The sequence below is a fragment of the Caloenas nicobarica genome, chromosome 3, assembly GCF_036013445.1.
Source record: "Caloenas nicobarica isolate bCalNic1 chromosome 3, bCalNic1.hap1, whole genome shotgun sequence".
In the NCBI taxonomy this organism is placed as follows: domain Eukaryota; kingdom Metazoa; phylum Chordata; class Aves; order Columbiformes; family Columbidae; genus Caloenas; species Caloenas nicobarica.
The window spans coordinates 33,779,180-33,788,899 of NC_088247.1; the positions used below are offsets into that span (position 1 = coordinate 33,779,180).

A 9,720-nucleotide genomic window follows, 5' to 3' on the forward strand; every position below is an offset into this window, starting at 1 on the left:
AAAACCACTGCCCATATGGATTCAAGGCAGGGTAGGTAAAGATGCCGTTATCTGGTTAACCCATGGTTTAGAGGCCCATAGCTTCAAAACACTAAGCTTCCTGGCCTTGTGCTGAAGTACTTCTTGTCTGTCCTAGCCTGCCCTGGTGTCTTTCAAGGCATGATCCCTTCTCCCTAAGTCTCACTAACTTTCTCTCTACCTTAACCCCCGCTGGAGCATATGGCAGCTTCTTTCATTTAAAGAAAGCTGCAAGGGTAATTTGTATGACCTGTATGTGTGCACAAGTCATATTAGCTCCTCAAGTTCCTCTCTGCAGCAAGCGCTGAGTTTGCTCTAGACAAGTACATTGGGATCTGAGACCTCTGTACTCTACCGGCTGTGAGAATTCCCTAGCCTGTTTTCACTCATCTCTACTGACAATGACAAAATTTTATTTACAGTATCCAGCTTTAGGAACATTACTTGCCTATTCATCTAAAGAGAAGAACACCTGTCTTCAGTGATTGTTCTTAATAGGCATGACAAATCCTATGTGGAAAGACTGCCCGCCACATCCCTTTGAGTGCCACAAGGCCACTACTTCGTCCTTGCTTGATGCTACAGTAATCACCACCGGGCAAATTTAGATGTTTCCACAACCAAGGGCTTTTTTAAAACCAAAAGAGCTTAAACTAGTCTCAGGCTAACCAGAACTCCATCTAGGAATCCTCTTTGCCATATGTGCAGCATGCTCTGTTCCCGATTAGGATAGAATTGGGAAGAGATGTTCAGTTAAAAAAAGTGAGCTCAGCCATGGAAGCAGTCTCCAGCTTCTTTAAAAGCAGCATCTGTTTTCTTTCCTCATTTGCTTACAATCTCAGTGCTAGCCTTTCAAATTATTGGACTACCTGGAAATATAAAGATAGAATATACTTAACTTTTTTTTCAGAATTGTTTTGCAGAGAGATGGCATCTTAATGGCATCATAATTCTAAATGTTTGGCTTTCAAATAGAATGTAGCAGGGAGGCGGGTGTGCGTTCTAAAAGCTGGAGTATACCAGGACAGAAAATTACAATACAAGATTTTGGGGTTGTTTTATGCTTATTTTAGGATATAACACATCAAACATAACAAAATCGAACAAAAAACTCCCTACAGATATTACTTCTTTTGCAATTTTGAAAGTGCCAAAGGCCTGATATTTAAGTCACTATCAACCGTCTCTCCAGCCATTTCTTTATTTAGCATATGGATTTTGATACACTGATTATCATCACTAGCAAAATAATCCTCAGCCATCCCTGTTCAAAACTTTGTGATTTAAATAAGATGTGAGACCTTAGAATAATTAAAAATTAAAAATACTCAAGATAACTGAAATAATCAAAGCCCTGAGCAGCCTGATCAGACTCTGGAGTTAGTCCCGCTTTGAGTGAGACTGGACCACTTCTGTCAGTTCCTTCCACCTAAATCCTGGTTCTGTAACTCCAGAAGTGGCATCTCTCATTCAGAGGACGTGCTACTTTGACCCTGCCTTTTACTATTTGCAATGTGATGCCTTTTGTGACTTGGACTCCAGCTTCTGGCTCCTGCCACCCGAAGCGGCAGCGGTTCCCGTAGCCAGCTGCTGTGTAACACGTAGTTCCTCTGGCACTCAGGAGCTCTGTTACCATGTGTGTCCCTCCGTGCAGAAGGGACATCTTGTTCTGCACTATGTTTGACATGCTTGAGGACATCTAGCATGGCATCGTTCCCTTCCTTCTTTCTCCTGCCTGGAGTCAAAAATCAGACTGTTTCTTTTTCTCTAAAGAATTTTATCGGATTGAGGAAATGAAATCTATCTGCAGGAATATAACTCATGTTTCTTATTACTACAGAGGTCCTTGTAGAAGACTAAAAGGAGGAGAAATAAGACACTACAGAACTATTGTAACCTTTACCTTAAAAGTTAGATCCAAGAGGTTTTTTGATTACAGATGGTGGGACAAGTGAGATTTTGGGATAACTATGAATGACAGACACAGGAATTGAATAGCTTTAGCATAAGAAATACATGCCTAATTTAAAAAAAAATTTTGTCAGCCCAACCGAGTCATGGTTAACCACGTATACTTTGCCACCCTTTCATTTATGTCCTTGCTTATGGCTTTTAAAGGGATATTTTTTCAACAATCTGGATAATATATTTTAAAAGTAAGAATGTCCTTTGTGTTACATAACTAGAGAGTGTGAGGTTTTATTAATATCCTATCTACTACATTCATAAATATAAACTTGAGGTTAAATTGTATATGTTTTTCTTTAGTGTATATTTGTTGTCACAGTAACTGCAGTTTTCCCAATAAATGGAAATTGCATAGTTTCCTTAGCATTCAGGTTACTGCACTGAAATAGCACCATGAACTCACCACCACTTCTCCCTTCCTGTTGTCAAGCCAGAGCTCATTTAGTTACAGGAACAGGCACTAAAACAGGTTAGTTTAGATATGTGCACATTAGAAAGCTGAAGCAAGTCTGCATAGTCCCATTACATCCTATGACTCATGCTTGTGTGGGAAAGACCTTATTTTCACAGAGATCTCTTAGATAAACAAGGCAAGTTGGCAGCAATTCGATTACACTGATGTTAGCTGCCTCCTGCTTTCCGTAGCATTCATTTGCTTTATATTTTCTGAAAAATGCAAGCAGTCTGATAAACTGTAATGAAAGTTCTTGTACCAAGGACACATAATCTTTCATTTTCTTTTTTTTTTTTTTAATAGGAGCGGCCTTAAAACCAATTTCTAAAAAATCATTTTCTGTTATTACAACAGAATCCACTTTTAATCTTTTTTTTTTTTTAGAGTTTGTTAGTGAAGCTGTAGCTCTTGCTATCCACAGTCATAACACACTAGTTAGCTACATGCCTCTCCCCACTCCCAAAATCTACAAGCCTCTAAATACTGTGGACTTCAGACAGAAAATGGATTTAGCTTCCAAAATAGTACTTTTACATATGCGCTGGAACAAACTTTTGAACAGCATAAATCACAAAACATTTTATGCTTTGACACCATTTCCCCAAAAAGGAAAAGCAAAGAAAGTGACACTTGCTGTATTAAAGAGCTCTTAAAGTATATAAATCAAATTCAAAAAAGCTTATTGCAAATTCATTGAGGTTTTTGATCTTGTTCTGAAACCCCACTGTTTTCTATCTGAGCCTGGCCACATCATAGATAATTAAGATTTTAATCAGCTTTGAAATGAAACTCATTCAGACAATGTACAGCAATCTTTTCGATTCACACACCCCTTTGCTTGTGTCAGCTAATAGCAAGTAGACTGGTTGCCCATTTAAGGGAAAAAGTACAAGCTCCAGCCTATTTCCCTGTACTTCGGATGTGTTTTCCCACTCCTTCAGCAATGCATTCTGTAATGCCAAAAAGCATTAATTTTCTTACAAAAGGCACACACACGTACATTTCTGATTAAATTTCAGCCTAATTAAGGAACTGGATGTTGGAATTAGTCAGTTTCTCCTCAGTTCTATAATACCACATACAGCAATTTTCTATTAACTGTGGATAAAAGAAAGGAATTCCATTTCATTGCCTCAGAATACTGCTCTCTAAACAGCCCAGGATAAATCATGTATTTTAAAAGCTGTATATCCATAGAAGAATGATTTCAAAATAAAATGCAATTGCGCTTTTAGGATACATGCACTTAATGGTAGGAATTGTCTCTTTCTCTGTACTTGCAAAGCGTAAACAATTTTGGTGTCAGCCACAATCTATGTCATCTTATATATCATTTTTAGAGTGCTTTACTTGTGGGAAAGATTTATAGTCCAACAAAAGCAGAATGAGAATGATAGGGCAAAGCCATCTTGAATTTAAAAAAAAATGGTGTCCCAACTTCAGAAGACTTTGTGTTTGCATTGATATTAGTACTTATTTTGCTATGATGGTAAGAATAAAAAGTCATACAGAAAGTGCAGATTATCTGCAGAAGCTGCAGGAGTAGGTGAAAAGACCAAAAATAAAAGGAAAAATCTAATCAAGTATCCAGAAAGACACAATTTTCTGAAATGCATTAAGTGTCCCACAATCTTCAACATGATTAGAAACTCCCACTGTCTCTTCTAAACAGGAAACAGGGACAATTGCTCCTCTCCTTTGGACACCTGTACCTACAGAGCTGTGTTATAAAAGCTTTGCTTTTCTAGTATCACTAACTTGGTACAAATACTAGCTACTAAATGAGAAAAAGAGAGGTTAAGAAATCTTATTTATTAAATAATTTTTCCTCAGTTGTGGGGGACTACGGTGAGTCCGTGGATTCCCTGATGGAGGGCATGGGAACAGAAATTAGCTTTGAAGATATAAAGGTCTACCCGTGAGAAAGATGAGAGTAAAGGAGTATTTAGAGATATTAAGGTGTACCCATGAGATAGAAGGGAGTAAGAGAGTAACATTGATGATAGCAAAATTAGCCAATGATATGTTATTATTGCAGCCTGTAACCAATAGCAAAAAGACACTTGAGCTGGTAAAGACTATTTAAAAAGGTGTTTGTGGCAATAAATGAAGACTGCTGTTTGTACTTAAGAACTTGGACTATGTCATTTGTCCATCTCAACCATGACACTCAGTGAACCAATATCCTCCAATACCAAGAAAAGAACTGTATTCCCCAAATAATCCCACTCTTCTGTATAAAATTAGGAAACAACTTTCTGTAGAAAATATTGAGAGAAATGAAAAGAGAAATGGCTAAAAATGAAAAGTACAAGAATAAGGTGATAAAACTGAAAAGTACAGGTGTTTGTGCTTCTTGTAAAGAAATATTTAAATTTTTCTATACAATAGATTATAATTATTTTAGCACATACACTATTTTATCTTTCTAACTTTCAATTCTTATCTTAGGTTTTATATACTAAATATTTTTGGTGAAATGGGTAGTATGAATAGATGAAATGGAGGTTCTTCTCCTTTGCCTTGCTGTTTTATCTGGTGTCTTCACAAATATTACAGCTCTATTTCTTCAAATGGCATTTTAGGCATGTAGAAGGACAAAACCACTGCCCTCAAATTCAGTCTATATATTAAAATACTATGGCAAACTGCAACAACAAGGCTTGAGAAAGGAAGGGAAGAAACAGGAAATTAGAGAAAAAGCAAAATGTCTCTTAGGAAAAAAAATATTTGGAGAGGAATAGAGACGATCCATTTTGTTAAATGCTCTTGAGAGGACGGGAAATTTATCTGTTAATTATTGAACACTAAGACCTGATCTTATTAAACTCAAAGGAAATCTCACTCTCAACTCAGTGGCATAAACCTGGCCTCTGACTCAGCACAGGTCTGAGGCACATTCTTAATTTATGCCTTGGGGGCACATCGAGTGAGTTAGATGAGATTACCAAAAGCCTTAAATTAAGCATGTGTGGAATCTCTGCCGACAGAAAGATCCTGTATCAGGAGGAGTTTTACTGATTCACCTGTATCAGTAAAAGAGGTTTTAGTATGGAAATTACTACACTGGAGAAACTGTGACCCAGAGGAACAGAACAGGGCATACAAGTAAAAGCAGATTTCCCAACATACTTACACTTACTCTACAAGCTGCTTTCCAGGGAGCACAACTATATCTTCAAGAGTCCTACCTTGGTCAACATAGCTCTGTTAGTAGACAAGGTTAGTCTTTCCATGACATTAGTGTCAGGTGCTACAGTGAGAGCCACTATAGAAAACTCATACATTGTTAGGTCCATTTCGAGCTTACTGAAGCCAGTAGCACAGAGGATGGACCAGTTAATGCCAGAGCCAAAGGTTAATGGAGTACCAGATATGAGCCAGAGGAGAATGGGAAAATCAGGGCAGATGTAGGTGAGGACAGAACATTGCTGAGGTTTGAAGATGGATTTCAAGTCTGCATTCGGTGTTAAAAAGAACCAGACATTCTATAAAGAGACTGGAAGACTGAGGTGATGACAAAACGCTCAGTTAAGATGATGACTTTAGGTGTGGCTAGATTGGCTAAAAGAGGCCATAAATTATAATATTGCTGTAATGAAGGTGAAAGAATGAACCACAGGCAGAATTTGGAAGTGGATTCAGATTGGGAGGAATACACAGTCTTTAGCATCATGAAAAGCAACATTCATTCCACAGTTATGGGAGTATAAACAAAATCAAAATAACATATAATGGGGAAAATAAATGGCTGTGTTGTCTTCCAAGAAAATCTCTACAAGGTAGTGTATCGCCAAAACTTAAATGACTTTTTGATTTGATATAAAATCAAGTTTGGTTTTACTGTAGTCATTAGTAGCATTGGCTATTCTTCAAATATGAAACCATCTGTTGAATAGCCATATTACATATTCCACAGATTTGATTGGAAAATCTCAGAGCCTCTTTGTGGACACCTGTTGAGAAGAGTAATTTTAGCCTCCTCCTCCATTTTGAAGTGGAAAGGAAGACAGATGTATGTAAAACCACAACTCCATGTGTTAGAGTTGGAAGTTGCTATCAGACTGTTGAGAAGTCACTTCATTTGGTAATTATTAGGCTAATAAATTTGCCTTTTGCTTTTAAAAATTTTGCGAAAAGTAAATTGTGCAAGAAATGTAAAACTGTAAAACCATACATTATACTGAGCAGCAACTAAAACCAAAAAGCAGTCAAAATTAGCATAGCATTTTCCCCAGATTTTGTCATTTCTGTATATTCAGAATGTCAAATTTGCCATTTCTCCACAGTTTATTACTTGTCAATTAACTCAGTCAAAATAAGAAACAGTAATTTTCACTCTAATGTCCAGATCAGAAAAACTGTACGAATACATTGTCTCAGTTTTAGTTCTCACTGTATAGCTTTCTTATGAAAAAAGATCTTTCTCAGGATATTTCTATATTAGAAAGTAATAACAAAGTTTCCTTTTGAGATTTAGATTTGGGATACCATAATGCTGTAGTAATTCCACAGTAATGATTATCATATTAAATCACGGCCACCAAAAAGTATTCTTATTTAGTGCTTAAGTAGTGTGCCCCTTGCTATGAAATAAAATGTAAACTATATTTTTGCTTTTAAGAATTTTCCTCCATCCTAATACTTCACTTATTGTTTAACAGGCAGTTACATTCTCAGCCACAAAGTCAAAGTTCCTTCAGAGTATTTTAATTTCATTCAATCTGTAAGCATGTCACTGCTAAGATGTGGTATTGATCTTATTTATATAGTATGCAGGGATGAAACTAGAATTATTTAGCTAAAGCAAGACCATCTCATCTTCCTGAGTCCACAGACTAAGTGTCAAACACCACAGGCAGCAGAGACTCAGTCAGTCCATTCTTTCTTCAGGACAAATATTTTTCATATGAGACAATTCTACATAAATCTGTGAAGAGGAATTTTGCAGGGGTTAAGTACAGTCTTTAAATCTTTGCTTTCATAACGGAATTCATATTGCATATGAATTAATAATCAGTACATATTTTAAAAATTCATGCATGCTATATTTCTTTTGTTTGGAGAAAATGGCTTTAAAAGACAGGGTGGGGGGAACTCATTCTTCAATTGACCACACAGCTTTTGTCACTCTAGACAAAGCAAACCATATTAAGCAATTCCTCCCTTAAATTTCATGACCATTGTGGGACCATAGGATATGCATTTCCAATAGAAAAACAGGCTTCCATTCTGCTGTCAGGGTACAACCTCTGAACACTGGTTTCTCATTTATTTTGCTAAAAGACACAAACAGTTTAACAACAATGATGCAGCTCAAGCACACTTGGGTACAATAAACATAAAGTCAGTCTTTAGGATGGCTGCATTATACAGCTAATCAATCAAACGGAGATTAATATTCATTCTATGTAAATAAGTACAAGAGGAAGAACCAAGAGCTGTTGTCACAAGGGTAGTACGAAAAGCACCAGGTGTGCCTGTGTGCTAAAAGTTAGTAGGGAAACAAAAAGTACAAATGCACCGTGTCACAAAGTATTCAGTTAATTCAGTTACCGAATGGCTATTTCCTCTTACTTATCACACAGGCTGTCACTGTTTTTAATAGCTGCTGCTAGACTATCACTGGTAAGGGATGATACGTATTCTATTCTTAAATGTTGGTTTGTCTTCTGTCAGCATGTAAGCAGATAGAAGCAAGACACAAGGCAAAACCTATACATATTTTTTCATATTACGACTAGCTACTTGATTATCCTCCTTCTAGGAACTGTGAAAGTTATTTAAGTAATGTTTTTCTGCGATGAATGAGAAAAAAAATCTAAAAGTTTTATCTCAGTTTTCATTCACTGACATTTCCAAATCATGCAGAAGATTGTTCATAGGAAAGAGACAATAGTCACTAAAAAAGTTTTAGAAAGAACGTATTTGAGCAGTTAGCTCAGTCTTACCTGTCAGCAACACGAAACGAGGAATATATCCTTTACAATGCAAGATTGCAGTAGCTCGTCCCACAGCACTACGCCAGCAGTAGACTAATCCAGCCCAGGAGAACACAAAGAGTGAAACTTTTCCCACTTTTCTAGGTCTACCAGCAGCTGAAGTAATGAAAGAAAGGGGGTAGAGAACAGAAGACCGGAGCTGCTTCTCAGAGAAATCCCAGGCAGGAGAAGTAGGAGGTATATTTTGTCCGTGTCTCACCCAGACTTTTGTTTAAAAGTTTTTTCAACTGTTGCTAGGTGGTGTTAGGCTTTGGCAGTTTAGTTCTCAGATTGTATTTCCCCTCTTCTGGTCTCTTCACACAGTGTTACAGCAATGACTTTGTTGAGCTCAGCTCGCTTGTGCTATATTTAACCAGTGTTCTCAGCAAGTCAAGCCTGTCAACAGCTGAGAAGTTTGGAGCAGGCTTTGCTGAGTTCCTCAGCTGCTGAATTATCAGTGGATGTAGCACTGCACAGCCCAGCTACTACATTCACTGCAAGATTGTGGGGAAACTGTCAAATCCTTTTAAGGGCTTCCAGTGACTTCACGGGAATAATTACTATTTAAAGCACTAAGTACAAGATGTGTATTTAGGCATATATTTAAGACTGCTAGAGAAAGGATACTTGTGTTCACAGCAGATGAGTTCAATTATTTATACAGTGAAGATTTTCCTAGGACAAGTAGGAAGTTTATAATTTGAAAGGTATGCACTTCACTTGAGGAAAAATTACACGTGGGGAGAACTTTCTGCAGCATAATTTTTTACAGACTTTAAATATATTAAGATGACACAGAGAAATTAATGAAAGGCTTAGGCTGGAAAATTTTCAGTGTGATATTTAGTCCAAAGGCAAGTGTTTCTCCCAGAGCAAGAGCTTCCTACAGTAATTTGTAACCTGTCTATAACTGTCATTGAAGAAGAAAAGGAAAACCACACAAATCCCAGTTTGTTTGATATGAGTATTAGGAACGCATTACTCCAGGGCTGTATACATTCTGATGTATCCACACGTGCTTCTGGACCTAATTACTGTTCCTAATTTTAAGCCATAAGTCTCTTAATCAACAGACCAGTAGTAACATTGGACAGCTTTCAGACCACAAACTACCATTATATCAATATTCTCCAAAGATGTTGCAGATCCCAGACTCCACAGTGAAGCTCTACCACCTCATGGCAGAACAGAAAATTCCTTACCCCAACAATCCTGTTCTCATCTGAGTTGTGCTTCAGAGTGAAATGCAGAATGGGCCTCTATTGGAAAGCTTTTCCCTAGTGATGATCTGAGATATTC

General features: G+C 37.2%; 1 protein-coding gene across 8 annotated transcripts in view; it reads right to left on the reverse strand.

Moving 5' to 3' along the window:
- FILIP1 (filamin A interacting protein 1) overlaps positions 1-8,768 on the reverse strand; it is a 109,031-nt gene extending 100,263 nt beyond the window's left edge. For all 8 annotated transcript variants that reach the window (XR_010606042.1, XM_065632812.1, XM_065632810.1 and 5 more), the window contains exon 1: positions 8,392-8,768. The gene's annotated coding sequence lies outside the window, so the exon portion shown is untranslated. The remainder of the gene's footprint in view (positions 1-8,391) is intronic.
- Positions 8,769-9,720: the final 952 nt, after the last annotated feature.